General features: G+C 43.6%; 1 pseudogene; it reads right to left on the bottom strand.

Annotated features, from left to right (window-relative positions):
* Positions 1-27,573, bottom strand: part of LOC115146745 (BRISC and BRCA1-A complex member 2-like) — a 114,250-nt pseudogene that overhangs the window by 20,295 nt on the left and 66,382 nt on the right.

Below are 27,573 nucleotides of genomic sequence, written 5' to 3' on the forward strand. Positions count from 1 at the left end.
GTGGGTGCCTGTGGCTATTTTAAGTATGCAGCTCCCTCTGGATATGAGTCCATTCAGAGGGAGGGCATTATAGCTATGGCTACAGTACAAAACTATAGAAAAAAATTGCAAACAATATGGGAGCTTAAAGCACACAAACACAAAAGCACACTAAGAAATACATTTGTGGAGGCATACATAGATCATAGAAGCACATAGGCACTTGCATTCACAAGGGGCACGCACGCGCACACACACACACACACACACACACACACACACACACACACACACACACACACACACACACACACACACACACACACACACACACACAGAGAGAGACCCAAACATTGCGCTTCCGCAGCCTAAAACTGTCTCTCTCTGTTTATTTTTTGGGGGCTACCAAATTGGCTTTGGTTTGGGGGCAGAGACGGTGCCCACTCAATTATTTTATGTAATGCTGCAGGCTTTCTGGTTAAATCGAGAGGCAAACGACTCATCTCATAGAACGACTCAGGTTCAGACCAGCCAAAAGTGGAGATGAAAAGAGAGAGAAAGAAGAAAAAAAGAGATATAACAGTGAGGCAGGGAAATTGAGAAGGACAGAAGAGACATGGTCCGTCAATCCAAACCTTTTAGATGGCTAAAACTTGTAGATGACTTGTAGATGGCTGGCATAACCATGTCCATTTAACTTTAAATAATGTAATGATTTGAGTAATGACATTTAATTAGAGGCTAAAGTCCCTTTAAAGATGCACTCTGTGATCTTAATTACAACACATTTGTAACATATTGAATTAATTGGATTCGTAACATATCACACAAAATGGATGATGAAGCACACAATTGGATGACGTAGTACACAAAAAACGGGGACCACTTTTGGCTCATAAGCAACACTTTAAAATCTACTGGCTGAAATTCTGAGAGTGCATCTTTTAAAGAGGTCAGCACTACAGTACAGCCTGTCCTTATTCAAGTGGCTACTGAATGTACTTTTGAATAACGACAATAAATGTTCATGTTTTTGTATGGCACATCTCAATATCCCAAGGACTTCACTTCACAGTCAATCAAAGAGGAACAGTCCTTTTGAAGATACAGAAGTAGGCCTACATGCATTCAGAAAACACTGCTATCTTGGAATCAAAACCTCATCCACAGCATGTCAATACAAGTATCGATGTGAAGTGAATAAACACAAATGTGTAGGAGAAGAAACTCTTAACATCTTTCCAAATCAATGCGAGGAAGAGGAGTGAAAGTATTTACGTCTGAGCAAACTAACGTACAATCTAACATACAATAGCTACAGCCCTATGTATAGGCAAATATGTGGGTGTCAGTGGAGTAGCTTTAAAGTTTCTCTCACTGGAACTGCTGGTCTGTTTGAAAAGAGAGACAGGAGAGAGGTAGAACAAGAAAGAGATCGAGGTATAACATTAAGAGTGAGAGTGAGTGAGTGATAGAAAGGTATAACATCATAGCTTTGGGGGGGAATCTCATATCCCAGAGCTACCGTGTCTCTCTGAGGAAAGAAAGGGAAGCAAGAAGGAAGTGAGATATCAAACGGCTTCAGGAGTGACGGAAGAGAAGAGAGAGCAGAAGAGAGGAGAGAACAGCCCTATGTGTCGTTTTTCTCTCTCTCACACTCACTTCAATCGAGTGGGAGCGACCTCACTGTGTATAGTAGCGGCTCTTGGCTCCTCTTTTAAGTCCCACTCTCTCCGGCTCCCTTTGAGGCTACGCCAGCAAGACTGACTGGGAGGCGAGAGAGAGATCAGAAGCAGAGGGGAGAAGCAGGGGAGCGAAGAAGGAGGGAGTGAGAGGGAGAGGAGTAGGGAGAGGACAGAGGGAGAAATTAAGAGGAGAGGGATGACGGGAACAAGAAACAAAGGGAGAGAATGATGAAACATGAAAACTGAAAGAGAGAGAAGAAAGGAAAGAGAGAACAGAAGCTGTCAAATTTTTCAGATTTATTTTCTTTTTCTTTGTCAGCTTCAAGGGAAGGGGGACATCAAGCCGGGGCCAAAGTGGAATGAGTACACAAGCAAGGGCACACACACACACACACACACACACACACACACACACACACACACACACACACACACACACACACACACACACACACACACACACACACACACACACACACACACACACACACTTTGTTGAGATATTCTGAAGAGATTTCATCCCATGCTTCCTGAAGCACCTCCCACAAGTTGTATTGGCTTGATTGGCACGTATTACGTACCAAACGGTCAAGCTGCTCCCACAACAGCTCAATAGGGTTGAGATCCGGTGACTGTGCTGGCCGCTCCATTATAGACAGAATACCAGCTGACTGCTTCTTCCCTAAATAGTTCTTGCATAGTTTGGAGCTGTGCTTTGGGTCATTGTCCTGTTGTCGGAGGAAATTTCTCCAATTAAGCGCCGTCCACAGGGTATGGCATGGCGTTGCAAAATGGAGTGATAGCCTTCCTTCTTCAAGATCCCTTTTACCCTCTACAAATCTCCCACTTTACCACCACCAAAGCACCCCCAGACCATCACATTGCCACCACCATGCTTGACAGATGGCGTCAAGCACTCCTCCAGCATCTTTAAATTTGTTCTGTGTCTTACGAATGTTCTTCTTTGTGATCCGAACACCTCAAACTTAGGTCCATAACACTTTTTATCAATCTTCCTATGTCCAGTGTCTGTGTTCTTTTGCCCATCTTAATCTTTTATTTTTATTGGCCAGTCTGAGATATGGCTTTTTCTTTGCAACTCTGCCTAGAAGGCCAGCATCCCGGAGTTGCCTCTTCACTGTTGACGTTGAGACTGGTGTTTTGCGGGTACTATTTAATGAAGCTGCCAGTTGAGGACTTCTGAGGCGTCTGTTTCTCAAACTAGACACTAATCTATTGTCCTCTTGCTCAGTTGTGCACCGGGGCCTCCCACTCCTCTTTCTATTCAGGCTAGAGCCAGTTTGCGCTATCTGTGAAGGGAGTAGTACACAGCATTGTACGAGATCTTCAGTTTCTTGGTAATTTTTCGCATGGAATGGCCTTCCTTCATTTATCAGAACAAGAATAGACTGATGAGTCTAAGAAGAAAGGGCTTCGTTTCTCTCCATTTTGAGCCTGTAATCGAACCCATAAATGCTGATGCTCCAGATACTCAACTAGTCTAAAGAACGCCAGTTTTATTGCTTCTTTAATCAGAACAACAGTTTTCAGCTGTGCTAACAATTGCAAAATGATCAATTAGCCTTTTAAAATGATAAACTTTGATTAGCTAACACAACGTGCCATTGGAACACAGGAGTGATGGTTGCTGATAATGGGCCTCTGTACGCCTATGTACATATTCCACAAAACACCTGCCATTTCCAGCTACAATAGTCCTTTACAACATTAACAATGTCTACACTGTATTTCTGAACAATTTGATGTCATTTTAAAATGGACAAAAAACAAGGATATTTCGAAGTGACCCCAAACTTTTGAACGGTAGTGTATGTTGTACAAAAAATTATTTTGTCTTAGTTAAGAACAAATTGTCATCCAATTGGCTTTGATACAATTTCCAATATCTCAGTCCACGTGGAGATTCTGTAAGAGTTATATGGAGGCCAATTAGATGATGGCCCGATCGCATTCGGTCTTCTATAAATACTTTTAAAATGTTTTTTTTTTTAAACTTTTGATGCCAGCAAGAACGAGACTAGGAAGTAACCAAGGTGGCTAGCTTGATTAAGCCTCCTCCATGTATATCTCACTAGGTCAGGATTTTTCAACCTCCATATATCCACTAGTTCTAATGTATCCATGATCTTTGTGATCTCCTTAAGTGCTTGAGGGTGATAGTTTGTAGAATGATTTCCTTAAAGATTAATTTACGTACTTATAACCATATTACTTTTTCCCATGACAAAAATATATTTCTCACACCCAGTACTTTTTCCACCCAACCTCATCTATATTTGTAGAATGAGTTTTCTGTAAACAATAGATTATATTCTTTCTCGTTTAGCCATGTAAAAAAAAATATAAAAAAATCTGATCTGCTAAGCCATTACAATTATAACTTGCTATACCTATATCCACACTTAACATAATGATACACAAGTTTCAATTATACTTCCCATAACCAATGTTGGTAAAAATCAAAATCAAATCAAATCAAATCAAATTTTATTTGTCACATACACATGGTTAGCAGATGTTAATGCGAGTGTAGCGAAATGCTTGTGCTTCTAGTTCCGACAATGCAGTGATAACCAACAAGTAATCTAACTAACAATTCCAAAACTACATTTACATTACATTTACATTTAAGTCATTTAGCAGACGCTCTTATCCAGAGCGACTTACAAATTGGTGCGTTCACCTTAAGACATCCAGTGGAACAGCCACTTTACAATAGTGCATCTAAATCTTTTAAGGGGGGTGAGAAGGATTACTTTATCCTATCCTAGGTATTCCTGAAAGAGGTGGGGTTTCAGGTGTCTCCGGAAGGTGGTGATTGACTCCGCTGTCCTGGCGTCGTGAGGGAGTTTGTTCCACCATTGGGGGGCCAGAGCAGCGAACAGTTTTGACTGGGCTGCGCGGGAACTGTACTTCCTCAGTGGTAGGGAGGCGAGCAGGCCAGAGGTGGATGAACGCAGTGCCCTTGTTTGGGTGTAGGGCCTGATCAGAGCCTGGAGGTACTGAGGTGCCGTTCCCCTCACAGCTCCGTAGGCAAGCACCATGGTCTTGTAGCGGATGCGAGCTTCAACTGGAAGCCAGTGGAGAGAGCGGAGGAGCGGGGTGACGTGAGAGAACTTGGGAAGGTTGAACACCAGACGGGCTGCGGCGTTCTGGATGAGTTGTAGGGGTTTAATGGCACAGGCAGGGAGCCCAGCCAACAGCGAGTTGCAGTAATCCAGACGGGAGATGACAAGTGCCTGGATTAGGACCTGCGCTGCTTCCTGTGTGAGGCAGGGTCGTACTCTGCGGATGTTGTAGAGCATGAACCTACAAGAACGGGCCACCGCCTTGATGTTAGTTGAGAACGACAGGGTGTTGTCCAGGATCACGCCAAGGTTCTTAGCGCTCTGGGAGGAGGACACAATGGAGTTGTCAACCGTGATGGCGAGATCATGGAATGGGCAGTCCTTCCCCGGGAGGAAGAGCAGCTCCGTCTTGCCTACTGTCTTAACTACTGTCTTATACACAGTGTAAGGGGATAAGGAATATGTACATAAGGATATATGAATGAGTGATGGTACAGAGCAGCATACAGTAGATGGTATCGAGTACAGTATATACATATGAGATGAGTATGTAGACAAAGTAAACAAAGTGGCATAGTTAAAGTGGCTAGTGACATAAGGATGCAGTCGATGATCTAGAGTACAGTATATTCGTATGCATATGAGATGAATAATGTAGGGTAAGTAACATTATATAAGGTAGCATTGTTTAAAGTGGCTAGTGATATATTTACATCATTTCCCATCAATTCCCATTATTAAATTGGCTGGAGTTGGGTCAGTGTCAATGACAGTGTGTTGGCAGCAGCCACTCAATGTTAGTGGTGGCTGTTTAACAGTCTGATGGCCTTGAGATAGAAGCTGTTTTTCAGTCTCTCGGTCCCAGCTTTGATGCACCTGTACTGACCTCGCCTTCTGGATGATAGCGGGGTGAACAGGCAGTGGTTCGGGTGGTTGATGTCCTTGATGATCTTTATGGCCTTCCTGTAACATCGGGTGGTGTAGGTGTCCTGGAGGGCAGGTAGTTTGCCCCCGGTGATGCGTTGTGCAGACCTCACTACCCTCTGGAGAGCCTTACGGTTGAGGGCGGAGCAGTTGCCGTACCAGGCGGTGATACAGCCCGCCTGGATGCTCTCAATTGTGCATCTGTAGAAGTTTGTGAGTGCTTTTGGTGACAAGCCGAATTTCTTCAGCCTCCTGAGGTTGAAGAGGCGCTGCTGCGCCTTCTTCACGACGCTGTCAGTGTGAGTGGACCAATTCAGTTTGTCTGTGATGTGTATGCCGAGGAACTTAAAACTTGCTACCCTCTCCACTACTGATCCATCGATGTGGATAGGGGGGTGTTCCCTCTGCTGTTTCCTGAAGTCCACAATCATCTCCTTAGTTTTGTTGACGTTGAGTGTGAGGTTATTTTCCTGACACCACACTCCGAGGGCCCTCACCTCCTCCCTGTAGGCCGTCTCGTCGTTGTTGGTAATCAAGCCTACCACTGTTGTGTCGTCCGCAAACTTGATGATTGAGTTGGAGGCGTGCGTGGCCACGCAGTCGTGGGTGAACAGGGAGTACAGGAGAGGGCTCAGAACGCACCCTTGTGGGGCCCCGTGTTGAGGATCAGCGGGGAGGAGATGTTGTTGCCTACCCTCACCACCTGGGGGCGGCCCGTCAGGAAGTCCAGTACCCAGTTGCACAGGGCGGGGTCGAGACCCAGGGTCTCGAGCTTGATGACGAGCTTGGAGGGTACTATGGTGTTGAATGCCGAGCTGTAGTCGATGAACAGCATTCTCACATAGGTATTCCTCTTGTCCAGGTGGGTTAGGGCAGTGTGCAGTGTGGTTGAGATTGCATCGTCTGTGGACCTATTTGGGCGGTAAGCAAATTGGAGTGGGTCTAGGGTGTCAGGTAGGGTGGAGGTGATATGGTCCTTGACTAGTCTCTCAAAGCACTTCATGATGACGGAAGTGAGTGCTACGGGGCGGTAGTCGTTTAGCTCAGTTACCTTAGCTTTCTTGGGAACAGGAACCATGGTGGCCCTCTTGAAGCATGTGGGAACAGCAGACTGGTATAGGGATTGATTGAATATGTCCGTAAACACACCGGCCAGCTGGTCTGCGCATGCTCTGAGGGCGCGGCTGGGGATGCCGTCTGGGCCTGCAGCCTTGCGAGTGTTAACACGTTTAAATGTCTTACTCACCTCGGCTGCAGTGAAGGAGAGACCGCATGTTTTCGTTGCAGGCCGTGTCAGTGGCACTGTATTGTCCTCAAAGCGGGCAAAAAAGTTATTTAGTCTGCCTGGGAGCAAGACATCCTGGTCCTTGACTGGGCTGGGTTTCTTCGTGTAGTCCGTGATTGACTGTAGACCCTGCCACATGCCTCTTGTGTCTGAGCCATTGAATTGAGATTCCACTTTGTCTCTGTACTGACGCTTCGCTTGTTTAATAGCCTTGCGGAGGGAATAGCTGCATTGTTTATATTCGGACATGTTACCAGACACCTTGCCCTGATTGAAAGCAGTGGTTCGCGCTTTCAGTTTCACGCGAATGCTGCCATCAATCCACGGTTTCTGGTTTGGGAATGTTTTTATCGTTGCTATGGGAACGACATCTTCGACGCACGTTCTAATGAACTCGCACACCGAATCAGAGTATTCGTCAATATTTCCATCTGACGCAATACGAAACATGTCCCAGTCCACGTGATGGAAGCAGTCTAAAAAACTTAAAATGTAAACTTAAAAGCACCATGATGACTAAGTGTCCAAATAAGCTGTACCATAATAATTTGCACTGTTAAGTATACTGTAGCTGTAACTTTGTAAACCTCTAATTGTCCTAATATTCCACCCACTAGAAAATGGTGGTCTGCTTGAAACATGTTGGTATTACAAAGTCAGTCAGGAACAGGTTAAATGTCAGTGAAGATACTTGCCAGTTGGTCAGCGCATGCTCGGAGTACTCGTCCTGGTAATCCGTTTGGCCCTGCGGCCTTGTGAATGTTGACCTGGTTAAAGGTCTTACATCGGCTACGGAGAGCGTGATCACACAGTAGTCGTAACAGCTGGTGCTCTCATGCATGCTTCAGTGTTGATTGCCTCGAAGCGCACATATAAATAATTTAGCTGGTAGGCTCGTGTCACTGGGCAGCTCTCGGCTGTGCTTCCCTTTTGTAGTCGGTAATAGTTTGCAAACCCTGCCACATCCGACAAGCGTCAGAGCCTGTGTAGTAGGATTCAATCTCAGTCCTGTATTAACGCTTGGATGGTTCGTCGGAGGGCATAGCGGGATTTCTTATAAGCGTTCGGGTTAGAGTCCCACTCCTTGAAAGCGGCAACACTACCTTTTAGCTCAGTCCGGATGTTGCCTGTAATCCAGCGACTGATGTGGTGTACTCCTCAATGCCATCGGAAGAATCCCGGAACATATTCCAGTCTGTGCTAGCAAAACAGTCCTGTAGCTTAGCATCTGTGTCATCTGACCACTTCGGTATTGAGCAAGTCACTGGTACTTCCTGCTTTAGTTTTTGCTTGTAAGCAGGAATCAGGAGGATAGAGTTATGGTCAGATCTGCCAAATGAAGGGCGAGCTTTGTACGCGTCTCTGTGTGTGGAGTAAAGGTGGTCTGGAGTTATTTTTCCCTCTGGTTGCACATGTAACATGCTGGTAGAAACTAGGTAAAACTGATTTAAGTTGACCTGCATTAAAGTCCCCGGCCACTAGGAGCGCCACCTCTGGATGAGCATTTCCTTGTTTACTTATGGCCGTATACAGCTCATTGATAGTAGCCTTAGTTGCAGCATCGGTTTGTGGTGGTAAATAGACAGCTACAAAAAATATAGATAAACTCTTTTGATAAATAGTGTGGTCTACAGCTTATCATGAGATACTGTACCTCAGACGAGCAAAACCTAGAGACTACATTAATATTCTATTTTTTGCACCAGTTGTTATTGACAAATAGACACAGACTGCTACCCCTTATCTTACCGGAGGCAGCTGTTCTATCTTGCCGTGTGACTACTGGCTTACGTCGGTACGGAGCAAACTTCAATTATTCCGGAGCTAGCCATCTGAATAGTTCCATCAACCACTCCTGGGCTACAATCACCTATCCGGACCCGTTTTACTGCCGATTCGGAGCCCCACCGGGCCTTCACGACTGTACTACCGACGTTATCTGCACGAGGGAGTTATCCAACTATTATTGACTGTATGTTTGTTTTACTCCATGTGTAACTCTGTGTTGTTGTACCTGTCAAACTGCTTTATCTTGAACTTGTTCTCAACTTGCCTACCTGGTTAAATAAAGGTGAAATAAATAAATAAATAGTTCTCTCCAGAGATGTTCGATCGGGATCGAGCTCTGGCTGGGCCACTCAAGAACATTCAGAGACTTGTCCTGAAGCCACTCCTGAGTTGTCATGGCTGTTTGCTTAGGGTCGTTGTCCTGTTGAAAGGTGAACCGTTGCCCCAGTCTTAGGTCCTGAGCACTCTGGAGCAGGTTTCCATCAAGGATCTCTCTGTACTTTGCTCTGTTCATCTTTCCGGTGATCCTGACTCGTCTCCCAGTCCCTGCCGCTGAAAAACATCCCCAGGAAAATAACCTCTCACTCAACGTCAACAAAACAAAGGAGCTGATCGTGGACTTCAGGAAACAGCAGAGGGAGCACCCCCCTATCCAAATCGACAAGACCACAGTGGAGAAGGTGTAAAACTTCTAGTTCCTTGGCGTACACATCACTTATAAACTGAAATGGTACACCCACACAGACAGTGTGGTGAAGAAGGCGCAACAGGAAGGCCAAAGTTGGAGCAAAAAACACTACACCCACAATAACATCTGCTCAACACGTGTATGTGACCAATACAATTTGATTTGGTTTGACAGCATGATGCTGCCACCACCATGCTTCACCGTAGGGATGGTGCCAGGTTTCCTCCAGACGTGACACTTGGCATTCAGGCCAAAGACTTCAATCTTGGTTTCATCAGACCAGAGAATCTTGTTTGTCATGGTCTGAGAGTCCTTTAGGTGCCTTTTGGCAAACAACAAGCAGGCTGTCATGTCCCTTTACTGAGGAGTGGCTTCAGTCTGGCCACTCTACCATAAAGGCCTGATTGGTGGAGTGGTGCAGAGATGGTTGTCCATCTGGAAGGTTCTCCCATCTCCACAGAGGAACTCTAGAGCTATGTCAGAGTGACCATCGGGTTCTTTGTCACCTCCCTGGCCAAGGCCCTTCTTCCCCAATTGCTCAACCTGACAATTCCTTCGACCTCATAGCTTGGTTTTTGCACTGTCAACTGTGCGACCTTATATAGACAGGTGTGTGCCTTTCCAAATCATGTCCAATCAATTTAATTTACCACAGGTGGACTCCAATCAATTTGTAGAAACATCTCAAGGATGATCAATGGGAAAATAATGCACCTGAGCTCAATTTCGAGTCTCATAGCAAACTTATTTACTTAAGTAAATAAGGTATTTCTGTATTTTATTTTTAATAAATTTACAAAACTGTTTTTGTATTGTCATTAAGGTGTAATTGTGTGTAGATTGATCAGGATGTTGATTGATGAGGACATTTTTGTATTTAATCCATTTTAGAATAAGGCTGTAACGTTACAAAATGTGGAAAAAGCCAAGGTCTCTGAATACTTTCTGAATGCACTGTTAATATTATAGTAAGGTCTGCTGTGCAGCCCTCTCTGCTCCATCTCTCCTCCCCCCAGCACCACACGGTCCCCCCTTTCCACTCTCTTCTTTCATGCCTTTAGCCTCCTTCTGTCCACCCTCCTCACTCAACTGGCGAAGGAGGACCCTGAATGCCACTGCAGCCTGGTCCAGCACATGGGCAAGGTCATGTGCCAGACCAGGTCACGTGCTAGACACACACACACACACACACACACACACACACACACACACACACACACACACACACACACACACACACACACACACACACACACACACACACACACACACACACACACACACACACACACACACACACACAGCTGAGTGGGCATGCTTCTCCTCTTGATTTTTGGTATTCTCATCCTCATTGGAAAAAAATATGGCACAATTCTGTAATTGCAGTTGGAATCACTTCCTGAATCAATTTCCTGAATCAACTGACCAATGATATAGACTCTGGTGCTATTTTGCACGATCAGAGGGTACCTCAACGTAGAGTGTGGAGAGTGCAGGGGACTAACGAGATCAAATCAAATCAAAGTTTATTTGTCACGTGCACCGAATACAACAGGTGTAGGTAGACCTTACAGTGAAATGCTTACTTACAGGCTCTAACCAACAGCGCATAAAAGGTATTAGGTGAGCAATAGGTAAGTAAAAAAATAAAAACAACAGTGAAAAAGAGTGAAAAAAACAGTAGCGAGGTTATATACAGTTGCGATGCTATAACAGTAGCATACAGACACCGGTTAGTCGGGCTGATTTAGGTAGTATGTACATGTAGATATGGTTAAAGTGACCATGCATATATGGTGAACAGAGAATAGCAGTAGCGTAAAAGAGGGGTTGGCAGGTGATGAGTGGCGGGACACAATGCAGATAGCCCGGTTAGCCAATGTGCGGGGGCACTGGTTGGTCGGGCCAATAGAGGTAGTATGTACATGAATGTATAGTTAAAGTGACTATGTGTATATGATAAACAGAGAGTAGCAGCAGGGTAAAAGAGGGGTTGGTGGGGGGAGGGGGGGCACACAATGCAAATAGTCCGGGTAGCCATTTGATAATCTGTTCAGGAGTCTTATGGCTTGGGGGTAAAAACTGTTGAGAAGTCTTTTTGTCCTAGACTTGGCTAAAGTGTGCCCTGGTTAAAGTGTGTGATTATGGGCTGATTTCTATGTATTACTATGCCATGCGGGGGAGAGGTTGGCCCTGTAGGGAAGGTGGATAGGGTAGCCTGTCACAGCACATCTGAACACATCTGTAGAGGAAGAGAGGGACGGGAGAGAGAGAAATGAGGGGAGAGAAAGATGGAGGAAAGGAGAAACAGAGAGCTAGAGATCAAAGAGGACAAAAAGGGAGACAGGGATACATGGAGAGAGAGACACAGGGAGACAGCTAGAGAGAGAGACAGCGAGAGATAATGAGAAGGTAAAAGGGAGAGAGAGAGACAAATGGAGGACAGAAGAAACCAGGAAGAAGTTTAAAAAAAAAAAAAAAAAAAAGGGAGACAAGGACAGGGGGGAGACAGAGAGAGTGAGGAAATTTGAGGGAGAGGAGGGATGAAGAGAGAGAGATAGAGGGGGAAGAGGCGCCTTAACCTGGTGTGACGGGGCGTGCACTCGTAAAAAAACATCTCCAGAGATTCATCCGAGCACAAACATCCAGACCAGGCAGGCTGGAGGGAGGCCTGGAGTCAGGAGAGGGGATGTACATACCTAACACTTTGCCTGACACACACGAGCATACGCACCCACAAACTCATGTATATTTTGATGTGATTTATTTTGTCATGCCTCTTCATGATGCCCAGCCCACATGGGCTTATAAGACCCTGTATTTGCTGTATCCAAATACAATTATCATACTTATATATGCGCGCACACGTACATACATACAGTACCATTCAAAAGTTTGGACACAACTACTCATTTCAATGGTTTTTCTTTATTTGTACTATTTTCTACATTGTAGAGTAATAGTGAAGACATGAAAACTATGAAATAACACATATGGAATCATGTAGTAAGCAAAAAAGTGTTAAACAAATCAATAAATATTTTATACTTGAGATTCGTCAAAGTAGGCACCCTTTGCCTTGATGACAGCTTTGCACACTCTTGGCATTCTCTGAACCAGCTTCACCTGGAATGCTTTTCCAACAGTCTTGAAGGAGTTCACACATATGCTGAGCACTTGTTGGCTGCTTTTCCTTCACTCTATGGTCCAACTCATCTCAAACCATCTCAATTGGGTTGAGATCAGGTGATTGTGGAGGCCAGGTCATCTGATGCAGCACTTCATCACTCTCCTTCTTGGTCAAATAGCCCTAATACAGCCTGGAGGTGTGTTGGGTCATTGTCCTGTTGAAAAACAAATGGTAGTTTCACTAAGGGCAAACCAGATCAGATGGCGTATCGCAGTAGAATGCTGTGGTAGCCATGCTGGTTAAGTGTGCCTTGAATTCTATGGTTTTTGCACTTGAAGAAACTTTGAAAGTTCAAAAATTTTCCGGATTGACTGACCATCATGTCTTAAAGTAATGATGGACTATCGTTTTGTTGCTCATTTGAGCTGATCTTGCCATAATATGGACTTGGTATTTTACCAAATAGGGCTATCTTCTGTGTACCACCCCTACCTTGTCACAACACAACTGATGGGCTCAAATGCATTAAAAATTAAATAATGTCACAGCCATTAAAAGAAGGAGGACCAAGGTACAGCGTGGTGAGCGTACATTTTCTCTTTATTTTAAACACACAATCGTGTGTTTAAAACAGTTTAGATGGCCATGATTTATTTTCAACTGGTAATTGAAGCGCACTTCCGATTCAAGTGCATAGGTAACTACTGGCAGGCTTCAGCGCGTCACACACCACATTGTAATGAGCTGGAGGCAGTATGCATATTGAAAACATATACTTGAATGTTTTGCTACATATTATGAGGCATGTCTTACCTTGCTTCAAAGTAGCCTAGCCAAAATCTAACCAAACATGCAGGCAATTATTTTATAAAGACTTCCATATGCCATTGAAACCAGTAGCCTATTTTTCTTATGTTCTATTGGTTTTCAAATGTCTTTCATCGTCCAGTAGCCAAAGGAACTATCCTAGTCATATTAGCAACGCATGCTAGTGTTGTTGCATCTTTATAGCCCCTCTTTCTACATTTCTAGCGGATATTTTTATCTTTGTCTCATGAAACCGAACACATGTGCAGTGCGCTTTTGACAACAGTGTTTTCAGCTAATTGCATTATGGAACGTAGCCTACTGTCTTGTGTGCATTCCAGCGCTTATAATGTGAATAAATAATAGTTTATCAACATTTTAAGCTTATTGTTCTGATCTGTTGCATGAGCCTCATTGCTTTTAAAATGTTGGGGGATGTAGCCTAGCTGAAGGAATTTGGCCTAGTCCAGACCTAATCCCAATTGAGATGGTGTGGCAGGACTTGAAACAAGTAGATCATGCTTGGAAATCCACAAATGTCGCTGAGTTAAAATAGTTCTGCATGCAAGAGTGGGCCAAAATTCCTCCACAGGGACATGAGAGACTAATCAACAACTAAAATAAGCATTTAGTTGCAGTCATTGCAGCTAAAGGTGGCACAACCAGTTATTGAGTATAATGGGGCAATTACATTTTAACACAAGGAAATTGGGTGTTGCATATCTTTGTTAATTAATTAAATAAAATAAGTATCTATATTTTTAGTTATTTGTAAATTCAGGTTCCCTTGATCTAATATTTGGTTTCGGTTGGAGATTTGATAACATTCAGGATCAAAAATATAGAATATCAGAAAGGAGGCAAATACTTTTTCAAGGCCCCGTAGGCTAGTGATTACTCTCTTGTTAGCTGAGGAAAAGTAAACGTGGACAGTTATTCTAACATCTTCAAATTGCTCATCAGAATTCGACAGGAAGGATGCAAGCCATTGCATCCTGGAGTTCCATGTTCTGTTAAGGTGAATTACCATAATTAAAATGTAATTTCTGTCATTCTGAGCACTGTGGGTGAAGCCCTAATCAGTTTACGCACCCAATGCATATGGGTCCGGTAAATTAGTTAAATGTTCGGTAAATTAAAATGCTGCCAGCCAAATGTCCCGCACCACATTTTCCTAACGGAAACCTGGGTATGCACGCACGCAAGCACACACACACACTCTCAGCCCCAGACACTGGCTATGTATCATCTATCTCTTTATGTTCTTCTTCTTTTTTTTGTATTTCAGGAACACGAGTTGAGACACTGGCATGTAAGATTAAACATGATGGCATCAAATGCGCTGCAGTTTTCACAACACATTCTTGTTTATCATTTTCTTATGCCTTACGTGCTCTCTGTTTGCATCGTGCATGTACAGTTGAAGTAGGAAGTTAACATAATATAAACATTAGCCAAATACATTTAAACGCAGTTTTGCACAATTCCTGACATTTAATCCTACTAAAAATTCCCTGTTTTAGGTCAGTTAGGTTCCCCCCCTGATTTTAAGAATGTGTCTGTTGGCCGAGGTTGGAGTAGCCAGGAGGAAGGCATGGCCAGCCGTTGAGAAATGCTTGTTGAAGTTTTCAATTATCATGAGTTTATCGGTGGTGACCGTGTTACCTAGCCTCACTGCAGTGGGAAGCTGGGAGGAGGTGCTCTTGTTCTCCATGGACTTTACAGTGTCCCAGAAATTTTTGGAGTTAGAGCCACAGGATGCAAATTTCTGCTTGAAAAAGCTGGCCTTTGCTTTCCTGACTGGCTGCGTGTATTGGTTCCTGACTTCCCTGAACAGTTGCATATCGCTGGGACTAGTCGATGCTATTGCAGTCCGCCACAGGATGTTTTTGTGCTGGTCGTTGGCAGTCAGGTCTGGAGTGAACCAGGGGCTATATCTGTTCTTAGTTCTGCATTTTTTGAACGGAGCATACTTATCTAAGATGGTGAGGAAGTTACTTTTAAAGAATGACCAGGCATCCTTAACTGACGGGATGAGGTCAATATCCTTCCAGGATACCCGGGGCAGGTCGATTAGAAAGGCCTGCTTGTAGAAGTGTTTTAGGGAACGTTTGACATTGATTAGGGGTGGTCGTTTGACTGCGGACCCATAGCGGATTCAGGTAATGAGGCAGTGATCGCTGAGATCCTGATTGAAGACAGCGGAGGTGTATTTGGAGGGTCAGTTGGTCAGGATAACGTTTATGAGGGTGCCCTTGTTTACAGATTTAGGGTTGTACCTGGTGGGTTCCTTGATGAGTTGTGTGAGATTGAGGGCATCTAGCTTAGATTGTAGGACTGTCGGGGTGTTAAGCATATCCCAGTTTAGGTCACCTAACAGAACAAACTCTGAAGCTAGATGGGGGAGATCAATTCACAAATGGTGTCCAGGGTACAGCTGGGAGCTGAGGGGGGTCGGTAGCAGGCGGCAACAGTGAGAGACTTATTTCTGGAAAGATTAATTTTTAAAATTAGAAGTTCGAACTGTTTGGGTATGGACCTGGAAAGTATGACATTACTTTGCAGGTTATCTCTGCAGTAGACTGCAACCCCTCCCCCTTTGGCAGTTCTATCTTGACGGAAAATGTTATAGTTGGGTATGGAAATCTCAGAATTTTTGGAGGCCTTCCTAAGCCAGGATTCAGACACAGCAAGGACATCAGGGTTGGCAGAGTGTGCTAAAGCAGTGAGTAAAACAAACTTAGGGAGGAGGCTTCTGATGTTGACATGCATGAAACCATACCTTTTTCGCAAAAATTGAAGCCCTCTCCTTGAAGTTCTTGATGATGCGATAAATGGTTGATTTAGGTGCAATCTTACTGGCAGCAATATCCTTGCCTGTGAAGCCCTTTTGGTGCAAAGCAATGATGACGGCACGTGGTTCCTTGCAGGTAACCATGGTTGACAGAGGAAGAACAATGATTCCAAGCACCACCCTCCTTTTGAAGCTTCCAGTCTGTTATTCGAACTCAAATCAGAATGACAGAGTGATCTCCAGCCTTGTCCTCATCAACACTCACACCTGTGTTAACGAGAGAATCACTGACATGATGTCAGCTGGTCCTTTTGTGGCAGGGCTGAAATGCAGTGGGAATGTTTTTGGGGGATTCAGTTCATTTGCATGGCAAAGAGGGACTTTGCAATTAATTGCAATTAATCTGATCACACTTCATAACATTCTGGAGTATATGCAAATTGCCATCATACAAACTTGTAAAAATGTCTATTTGTGTCATTCTCAAAACCTTTGGCCAGGACTGTACATCCAAGATTTTGAGATTAAGGAGCAAAACAAAGGGTGGTTCCAAAATGTATAATTTTTTACTGTCTACTTCTTATAAACCTCTTCCTTTTGATACTGTGTGGAAAAGAGATCTTCCAGGTATGGATCAATGTTTTAGTTGGGACGTGTGTGGTCTAATATTCAACAATCCTCTCAGAATACTTATCTAACTCCTCGTAACCTGTTCTATATTAAAATACTTAATGATGTTTCCTGTACATTGTGCCGTCTTATTAATGAACTGGGTACCTTTGCACACATGGTTTGGGAATGCCCTCTGATATCTATATTCTGAGATGAAGTAGCATCGAACTTGTCCAATCTATTGTCAGAAAATATTCCTGCATCTCCTTTTGTTTACAAAGATTTTTCGGTACTTCATTTATTTCTATGTCAGAAGCGCATTCTTGCTGAGCTAACGGCATGAAAATGATTGCAGTACAATGGGAGCCTCCACACTCACTCGCTATCGGTCACTGGATCCTAATTTTTTGGGATGTATTTAACACTCACTGGCCAGTTTAGTGCCGGGTCGGACCCCCATTTGCCTCCAGAACAGCCTGAATTCTTTAAGGCATGGATTCTACAAGTTGGAAACATTCCACAGGGATGTTGGTCCATGCTGACGCGATGGCATCAGACAGTTGCTGCAGATTGGACGGCGGTACCCCACCACCACAGCCAGTACCGTTGACACCATGTCTAAACTACTGGCACAAAGCTCGAACACCCATGCATACCCCACAAGACATGCCACAAGAGGTCTCTTCACAGTCCCCAAGTCCAGAACATACTATGGGAGGCACACAGTACTACATAGAGCCATGACTACATGGAACTCTATTACACATCAAGTAACTGACGCAAGCAGTAAAATTAGATTTAAAAAATAGATAAACACATCTTATGGAACAGCGGGGACTGTGACGCAACACAAACATTGGCACAGACACATGCATACACACGCACACACAAGATAACATAAGCACTATACATAAACATGGATTTAGACATGTATATATGTGGTACCGGTGGAGTAGATGCCTGAGGGCACTGAGTGTGTTGTGAATTCTGTGAATGTTATGTTTTAAAATTGTATAAACTGCCTTAATTTTGCTGGACCCCAGGAAGAGTAGCTGCTGCTTTGGCAGTAAATACAAATATACCAGGCAGGATGGGTTCATGGACTCATGCTGCTTACGCTAAATCCTGACTCGGCCATCAGCATGACTCAACAGGAACTGGAATTCGTTGTTTTTAGCTGATAGGAGTGGAACCCCGTCTGCTGCATTAGCCCATCCATGACAAGGATCGACGAGATGTGTTCCAAGATGCCGTTCTGCACACCACTGTTGTTCTGCACAATTATTTTTCTGTTTATGACCCGCCTGTTAGCTTGCACGATTCTTGGCATTCTCTTTCGACCTCTCTCATCAAAGAGCTGTTTTCACCAACAGGACTGCAGCTGACGGGATCTTTTTTGTTTGTCGCACCATTCTCGGTAAACCCTAGACACTGTTGTGCGTGAAAAGCTCAGGAAGGCGGCCGTTTCTGAGATACTGGATCTGGCGTGCCTGGTACCGACAATCATACCACACTCAAAATTGCTTAGGTCACTCGGGTTTGCCTATTGTAATGTTCAATAGAATAGTAACCTAATGCTTTGATGCCTGTCTTCCTGCTTTATATAGCAAGCCCACGGACATGTGACTGTCTGTAATAGCGATCTACTTCCGTGAATGCGGTACCTAATAAATACCTAATAAACTGGCCGGTGAGTGTATATGAAGTTGTCTACAGCCCACATTATTAGAGCTAAAGAAAACACTGAAGCAAAAAAACACTTACTGTTCAATGCTGGGGAACAAGTGGAGTTTAAAGAACACCTGGGTTGCCTCTGCGTCTTTGAAGCTTACGGAGAGTAGGGCCACGTCTTCCCCAGGGTCCAACAATGTATCCTGGGGGAAGGGGGGGAGGAGGGGGAGGGGGAGTTAGTACTCACAAAGAAGTCTCATTTCACTTCTGCATGACTGATATGAATTCAACAAATCAATGTGAGTGAAGTTAATTAAAAGCTCCCCCCATAATGTAGGACATTTGGATTACAGCTGAAGTGAGCTGCACTTCAGTAATAAGTCAAGCTCAACCCAACCAAGTCCAGTTTAGCCTAGCTCAGCTATAGTAAGGCCGAATTCCCAGTCTAAGACTGATTTAAGTAAATCTGAGTGTATGTGTTTTAAACAGGCACACAAAGAGAGAGGGCAAGAGCGAGAAAGAGAGAGAAAGAGAAGAAAAAAGAAAGATAAGAGACCAGATTTGTTTCACGCCGCGTTAACCTCTTGAACCTCTGGGGGCAGAATTTCATTTTTGGATGAAAAACGTTCCCGTTTTAAACAAGATATTTTGTCACGAAAAGATGCTTGACTATGCATATAATTGACAACTTTGGAAGGTAAACACTCTGACGTTTCCAAAACTGCAAAGATATTGTCTGTGAGTGCCACAGAACTAATGCTACAGGCGAAACCAAGATGAAATTTCATACAGGAAATGAGCCAGATTTTGAATGCGCTGTCTTCCAATGTCTCCTTATATGGCTGTGAATGCGCAAGGAATGAGCCTGCACTTTCTGTCGTTTCCCCAAGGTGTTTGCAGCATTGTGACATATTTGTAGGCATATCATTGGAAAATTGACCATAAGAGACTACATTTACCAGGTGTCCGCTCGGTGTCCTCCGTCGAAACTATTGCGTAATCTCCAGGTGAGTGCATTTTTCCATTTTTTTGTCTTTTGTCCCAAAGGACCTGACAAAAGTCACAAGGCATCACGGAAACAGAAACAACAGACGAGGGAGGCCCCTGATCTGTCCTGTTTAAAGAAAGAAACATTTAACCTTAATTTAACCAGGTAGGCCTGTTGAGAACAAGTTCAAATCAAATCAAATTTTATTTGTCACATACACATGTTTAGCAGATGTTAATGCGAGTGTAGTGAAATGCTTGTGCTTCTAGTTCAGACAATGCAGTAATAACCCATGAGTAATCTAATCTAACAATTTCACAACAACTACCTTATACACACAAGTGTAAAGGGATGAAGAATATGTACATAAAGATATATGAATGAGTGATGGTACAGAACGGCATAGGCAAGATGCAGTAGATGGTATCGAGTACAGTATATACACATGAGATGAGTAATGTAGGGTATGTAAACATATAAAAGTGTGATTGTTTAAAGTCACTAGTGATACATGTATTACATAAAGATGGCAAGATGCAGTAGATGGTATAGAGTACAGTATATACATATGAGATGAGTAATGTAGGGTATGTAAACATTATATTAAGTGGCATTGTTTAAAGTGGCTAGTGATACATTTTTTACATCCATTTTTCCAATATTAAAGTGGCTGGAGTTGAGTCAGTATGTTGGCAGCAGCCACTCAATGTTAGTGGTGGCTGTTTAACAGTCTGATGGCCTTGAGATAGAAGCTGTTTTTCAGTCTCTCGGCCCCTGCTTTAATGCAACTGTACTGACCTCGCCTTCTGGATGATAGCGGGGTGAACAGGCAGTGGCTCGGGTGGTTGTTGTCCTTGATGATCTTTATGGCCTTCCTGTGACATCGGGTGGTGTAGGTGTCCTGGAGGGCAGGTACTTTGCCCCCGGTGATGCGTTGTGCAGACCTCACTACCCTCTGGAGAGCCTTACGGTTGTGGGCGGAGCAGTTGCTGTACCAGGCGGTGATACAGCCTGACAGGATACTCTCGATTGTGCATCTGTAGAAGTTTGTGAGTGCTTTGGTGACAAGCCAAATTTCTTCAGCCTCCTGAGGTTGTCAAGCCTACCACTGTAGTGTCGTCTGCAAACTTGATGATTGAGTTGGAGGCGTGCATGGTCACGCAGTCGTGGGTGAACAGGGAGCACAGAAGAGGGCTCAGAAAGCACCCTTGTGGGGACCCAGTGTTGAGGATCAGCGGGGTGGAGATGTTGTTACCTACCCTCACCACCTTGGGACGAACCGACAGGAAGTCCAGTACCCAGTTGCACAGGGCGGGGTCGAGACCCAGGGTTGATGACAAGTTTGAAGGGTACTATGGTGTTAATAAATGCTGAGCTGTAGTCGATGAACAGCATTCTCACATAGGTATTCCTCTTGTCCAGATGGGTTAGGGCAGTGTGCAGTGTGGTTGCGATTGCGTTGTCTGTGGACCTATTCGGGGTGGTAAGCAAATTGGATTGTGTCTCGGGTGTCAGGTAGGGTGGAGGTAATATGGTCCTTGACTAGTCTCTCAAAGCACTTCATGATGACGGAAGTGAGTGCTACGGGGCGGTAGTCGTTTAGCTCAGTTACCTTAGTTTTCTTGGGAACAGGAATAATGGTGGCCCTCTTGAAGCATGTGGGAACAGCAGACTGGGATAAGGATCGATTGAATATGTTCGTAAACACACTAGCAAGCTGGTCTGTGCATGCTCTGAGGACGTGGCTGGGGATGCCGTCTGGGCCTGCAGCCTTGCGAGGGTCAACACGTTTAAATGTTTTACTCACGTCGGCTGCAGTGAAGGAGAGTGCGCAGGTTTTGGTAGCGGGCCGTGTCAGTGGCACTGTATTGTCCTCAAAACGAGCAAAGAAGTTGTTTAGTCTGTCTGGGAGCAAGACATCCTCGTCCGCGACGGGGCTGGTTTTCTTTTTGTAATCCGTGATTGACTGTAGACCCTGCCACATACCTCTTGTGTCTGAGCCGTTGAATTGCGACTCTACTTTGTCTCTATACTGAAGCTTAGCTTGTTGATTGCCTTGCGGAGGGAATAGCTACACTGTTTGTATTCGGTCATGTTTCCGTCACCTTGCCCTGGTTAAAAGCAATGGTTTGCGCTTTTAACAGTTTCGTGCGAATCCTGCCTTCAATCCACGGTTTCTGGTTTGAGAATGTTTTAACAGTTGCTGTGGGTACGACATCGCCGATGCACTTGCTAATAACCTCGCTCACCGAATCAGCGAATTCGTCAATGTTGTTGTTTGAAGCAATGCGGAACATTTCCCAATCCACGTGATCGAAGCAATCTTGAAGCGTGGAATCAGATTGGTCAGGCCAGCGTTGAACAGACCTGAGTGCGGGAGCTTCCTGTTTTAGTCTCTGTCTATACGTAGGCAGGGAACAACAAAATGGAGTTGTGGTCAGCTTTTCCGAAAGGAGGGCGGGGGAGGGCATTATATGCGTCACAGAAGTTAGAATAACAATGATCCAGGGTTTTACCAGCCCTGGTAGCACAATCGATATGCTGATAGAATTTAGGGAGTCTTGTTTTCAGATTAGCCTTGTTAAAATCCCCAGCTACAATTAATGCAGCCTCAGGATATGTGGTTTACATAGAGTCAAATACAGTTAGTTCAGGGCCATCGATGTGTCTGCTTGGGGAGGAATATATGTGGCTGTGATTATAATCGAAGATAATTCTCTTGGTAGGTTATGTGAGGAATTATAAGTCAGGTGAACAGAAGGACTTGAGTTCCTGTATGTTGTTATGATCACACCACGTCTCGTTAATCATAAGGCATACAACGGCCTGTAACGGTTGTCATCTGGAGACAGAGAGGACCAAAGCGCAGCGTGGTTAGTGTTCATCTTAATTTAATAATTACAAAACAAAACAAAAGTGACAACCGAAACAGTTCTATCTGGTGCAGACACACAAAGACTGAAAACAACCACCCACAAACCCCAACAGAAAACAGGCTTCCTAAATATGGTTCCCAATAAGAGACAATGACTAACACCTGCCTCTGATTGAGAACCATATCAGGCCAAACAAGAAACCCCACATAGAAACAGAAAACATAGACTGCCCACCCAACTCACGCCCTGACCACACTAAAACAAAGAAAATACAAAAGAACTATGGTCAGAACGTGACACCGCCCCTTTTCTAACCAGAAAGATGCTTGTTTCTGTCGGCGCGATGCGTGAAGAAACCAGCTGGCTGTACCGACTCCGATAGAGTGTCTCGAGTGAGCCATGTTTCCGTGAAGCAAAGAACGTTATAGTCTCTTATGTCTCTCTGGAATGATACCCTTGCTCGGATTTCATCAACATTGTTGTCAAGAGACTGGACATTGGCAAGTAGTATGCTCGAGAGCGGTGCGCGATGTGCCCGTCTCCGGAGCCTGACCAGTTCTCATTTACAACTAAGACCTGGCCAAGATAAAGCAAAGCAGTGTGACAAAAACAACAACACAGAGTTACACATGGGATAAACAAACGTACAGTCAATAACGCAATAGAAAAATCTGTATACAGTGTGTGCAAATGAAGTAAGCAGGTGCGGCAATAAATAGGCCAATAGTGGCAAAGTATTTACAATTTATCAATTTACACTGGAGTGATATATATGCAGATGAGGATGTGCAAGTAGAAATACAGGTGTGCAAAAGAGCAGAAAAACAAAAACAAATATGGGGATGAGGTAGGTAGTTGGTTCGATGGGCTATTTACAGATGGGCTGTGTCCAGCTGCAATGATCGGTAAGCTGCTCTGACGCTTAAAGTTAGTGAGGGAGATATAAGTCTCCAACTTCAGTGTTTTTTGCAATTCATTCCAGTCATTGGCAGCAGAGAACTGGAAGGAAAGGCGGCCAAAGCAGGTGTTGGCTTGGGGATGACCAGTGAAATTTACCTGCTGGAGCGTGTGCTACGGGTGAGTGTTGCTATGGTGACCAGTGAGCTGAGATAAGGCAGGACTTTACCTAGCAAAGTCTTATAGATGACCTGGAGCCAGTGGGTTTGGCGACGAATATGTAGGAAGGACCAGCCAACGAGAGCATACCGGTCGCAGTGGTGGGTAATATATGGGGCTTTGATGACAAAACGGATGGCACTGTGATAGACTGCATCTAATTTGCTGAGTAGAGTGTTGGAGGCTATTTTGTAAATTACATCGCCAAAGTCAAGGATTGGTAGGATAGTCAGTTTTACGAGGGTATGATTGACAGCATGAGTGAAGAAGGCTTTGTTGCAAAATAGGAAGCAGATTCTAGATTTAACTTTGGATTGGAGATGCTTAATGTGAGTCTGGAAGGAGAGTTTACAATCTAGCCAGCCACCTAGGTATTTATAGTTGTCCACATATTCTAAGACAGAACCGTCCAGAGTAGTGATGATAGTCGGGCAGGCGGGTGCAGGCAGCAATCGATTGAAGTTGTAATTTTGCCGCTATCAGACACTACTGATTTATGCTGATACATACGTTTCTGCATGGGTACAATCACCCTGTGCATCGAAGCCTCGCAGAGGTTTTGGTTGCACTTTTGAAAAAAAAAATCCTTCTGTAAGAGTTTCCTTTTGTAAGGCCAAAATCCTGACTTGCGATATGCATTCATAACTTTAGAACGCGTTCAGAACATCATAAGGTTTTCCAGGGACATCAGGAATTCTCCAATCACGAGTTGGCAAGTGACAGGTGTAACGTACAACTTCTGTCTTCAATCCCTTACAACCACATCAACCTTCAAGTTTGGTCTGAAGATGATTCGTGTGGAAGCCTCACACACTGCGGTGCATATCAGAAAGCTGGTGCAATCTCTAAGGTAGGATACAGAATACAGACATTCCTACTCATTTGGCCACTCTTCTGGCATTAGTTTGGGAGACTATCACAAGGCCTTGATTTACCAAACCAAGAGCTGAATATGGGTAATGTAAATTTCCTTTATTTAGTCAGGGGAGCCCAAATGAGACCAGCATCTCATTAACAATGTAGCCCTGAGGACAACAATTTCACAAATTATGTAAGAACAAGACAAGGATTTGTATGATTGAGCAGAGTTTTACTATTTATTGTGGTAGTAAACAAGTAGTAAAAACACTACAGCCAGTTTTGGGGAGTAACAGGTTACATGTAATCTGTTACACGTAACTGATTACAAAAAAATTTACTGTAATATCTTATGTTACCAGCAAAAATATCGTAATCAGATTACAGATACTCTTGAAAAACTATATGATTACTTACTAAGGATTACTTTTAAATTCATAAAGGAATTTTGCGAAACAAATATGAATAGGTTTTTCTAGGCAAGAGGGCAAGCTGCCTTCCAATGTTGTGACTGCTATTGTGACAGGTTAAAGGAAATATTCATAGCCTGTTATACATTAAAAAGTATTAGTAAGTTCATAGTATGTGAGGATCTTAAAACATCTAAGGTTAAAAAGATCATGCATTCAGTATTAGTTGATAGAGATTGATAACATTCATATAATTGTGTTAAAGTTCAAATCCGTCAAGCGTACAAAGGGTAAGAATTGTGAGAGTAATGTGTAAACGTTATATTGATTACTTTATTTTGTGGTGCCTAAAAGTGTTAATCTGTGATCTACGAAATGCTTTTAATCTATGAGCCGGAGATCGATTGCTCTGGTCTCCACCCATATTCCTGGGGAAATTGCGGTCTTTTCTCATTGAACTAAAAGTTGAATTGAGAATACAACACCGTATCACTCTCGTGATTATTTCTCCCCTGTTTTCAGGTACTTTATTGATGATAAAAAAGAGTAATTAAAATGTTATAACTCGCTAACATGTCAAGAGTGTTTAAGGTGTGTCTTAGTAACATATTGAGGAAGTTAGAGTTAAGTTTGCAGATAGTAATATGAGCCCTGCTAGGTTGTAGCGAAGAATAGCATCGTACTGAGAGTAGCTGCCATTTTATGTCGATTGTGAATGAACATGTGCGTTGTCAATAAGATATTTTGCTGTGTTATTTGTATAATGGTTTTTCTGTTGTTTTGTAATGTGTTACTTTTGTAAAATTATTGAACTAAAAGTTGAATTGAGAAAACAACACCGTATCACTCTCGTGATTATTTCTCCCCTGTTTTCAGGGTCGTAACACTATCAGTATCAAAGATTATACGACCAACTTTAATATACGCTTGGAGGTAAGGACAACAGAAGTGGTGTAGCCTACGGGTGATATGGATATCACTAGGGCCTGTTATTGATATATAGAGTGCATTTTGGAAAGTATTCAGAACCCTTGACTTTTTCCACATTTTGTTATTCTAAAATGGATTACAATATCAATCTACACGCAATACCCCATAAAGTCAACGTGAAAACAGGTTTTTTAGAAATGATTACACATTTATAAAAAAAACAGGGATACCTTATTTACATAAGTATTTAGACCCTTTGCTATGAGAATGGAAATTGAGCTCAGGTGCATCCTGTTTCCATTGATCATCCTTAAGACGTTTCTTCAACTTGATTGGAGTCCACCTGTGGTAAATTCAATTGTTTGAACATGATTTGGAAAGACACACACCTGTCTATGTAAGGTCCCACAGCAAAAACCAAGCCATGAGGTCGAAGGAATTGTCCATAGAGCTCCGAGACAGGATTGTGTCGAGGCACAGATCTGTGGAAGTGTACCAAAACATTTCTGCAGCATTGAAGGTCCTCAAGAACACAGTGGCCTCCACCATTCTTAAATGGAAGAAGTTTGGAAACCCCAAGATTCTTCCTAGAGCTGGCCGCCCGGTCAAACTGAGCAATCGGGGAAGAAGGGCCTTGGTCAGGGAGGTGACCAAGAACCTGATGGTTACTCTGACAGAGCTCCAGAGTTCCTCTGTGGAGATGGGAGAACCTTCCAGGAGGACAACCATCTCTGCAGCACTTCACCAATCAGGTCTTTATGGTTCAGTGGCCAGACAGAAACCACTTCTCAGTAAAAGGCACATGACAGCTTGCTTGGAGTTTGCCAAAAGGCACTTAAAGGACTCACAGACCATGGGAAACAAGATTCTCTGGTCTGTTGAAACCAAGATTGAATTCTTTGGCCTGAATGCCAAGCGTCACGTCTGGAGGAAACATGGCACTATACCCACAGAGAAGCATGGTGGTGGCAGCATCATGCTGTGGGGATGTTTTTCAGCAGCAGGGACTGGGAGACTAGTCAGAATCGAGGGAAAGATGAATGGAGCAAAGTAAAGAGAGGTCCTTGATGAAAACCTGCTCCAGAGCGCTCAGGACCACGGATTGGGGCAAAGGTTCACCTTCCAACAGGACAACGACCCTAAGCACACAGCAAGACAACAATTTTTCCAAAACTTTACTAAGGGTTGGTAACAAGCTCATGGGTTAGCTGTTTGAGCCAGTAAATGTGGCTTTACTATTCTTAGGTAGTGGAATGACTTTTGCTTCCCTCCAGGCCTGAGGGAACACACTTTCTAGTAGGCTTAAAACCTCTAGTGACTCCCCATCCCGCATGAGGGAGCGTAATCATCGACTGACACTAATTAGCATAACGCAACGAAAATAAATATTCCTAGATTATATTCCTATTCATGAAAATCACAAGTGAAATATACTGAGACACAGCTTAGCCTTTTGTTAATCACCCTGTCATCTCAGATTTTCAAAATATGCTTTACAGCCAAAGCTAGACAAGCATTTGTGTAAGTTTATCGATAGCCTATCATAGCATTTTGTTCAGCTAGCTGCAGGTAACTTGGTCACGGAAATCAGAAAAGCAATCAAATTAAATCGTTTACCTCTTTGATGAGCTTTGGATGTTTTCACTCACGAGACTCCCAGTTAGATAGCCAATGTTCCTTTTTTCCCAAAATATTATTTTTGTATGCGAAATAGCTCCGTTTGTTCTTCACGCTTGGCTGAGAAATTGCCTGGAAATTGCAGTCACGAATACTCCGAAAAATATTCCAAATTAGCTCCATAATATCGACAGAAACATGGCAAACATTGTTTATAATCAATCCTCAAGGTGTTTTTCAAATATTTGATCATATATCCACCGGGACAATTGGTTTTTCAGTAGGACCGATTGGAATAATGGCTATCTCTGTATTTTACGCGAGAA

The sequence above is a fragment of the Oncorhynchus nerka genome, linkage group LG18 (assembly GCF_034236695.1).
Source record: "Oncorhynchus nerka isolate Pitt River linkage group LG18, Oner_Uvic_2.0, whole genome shotgun sequence".
Lineage (NCBI taxonomy): Eukaryota > Metazoa > Chordata > Actinopteri > Salmoniformes > Salmonidae > Oncorhynchus > Oncorhynchus nerka.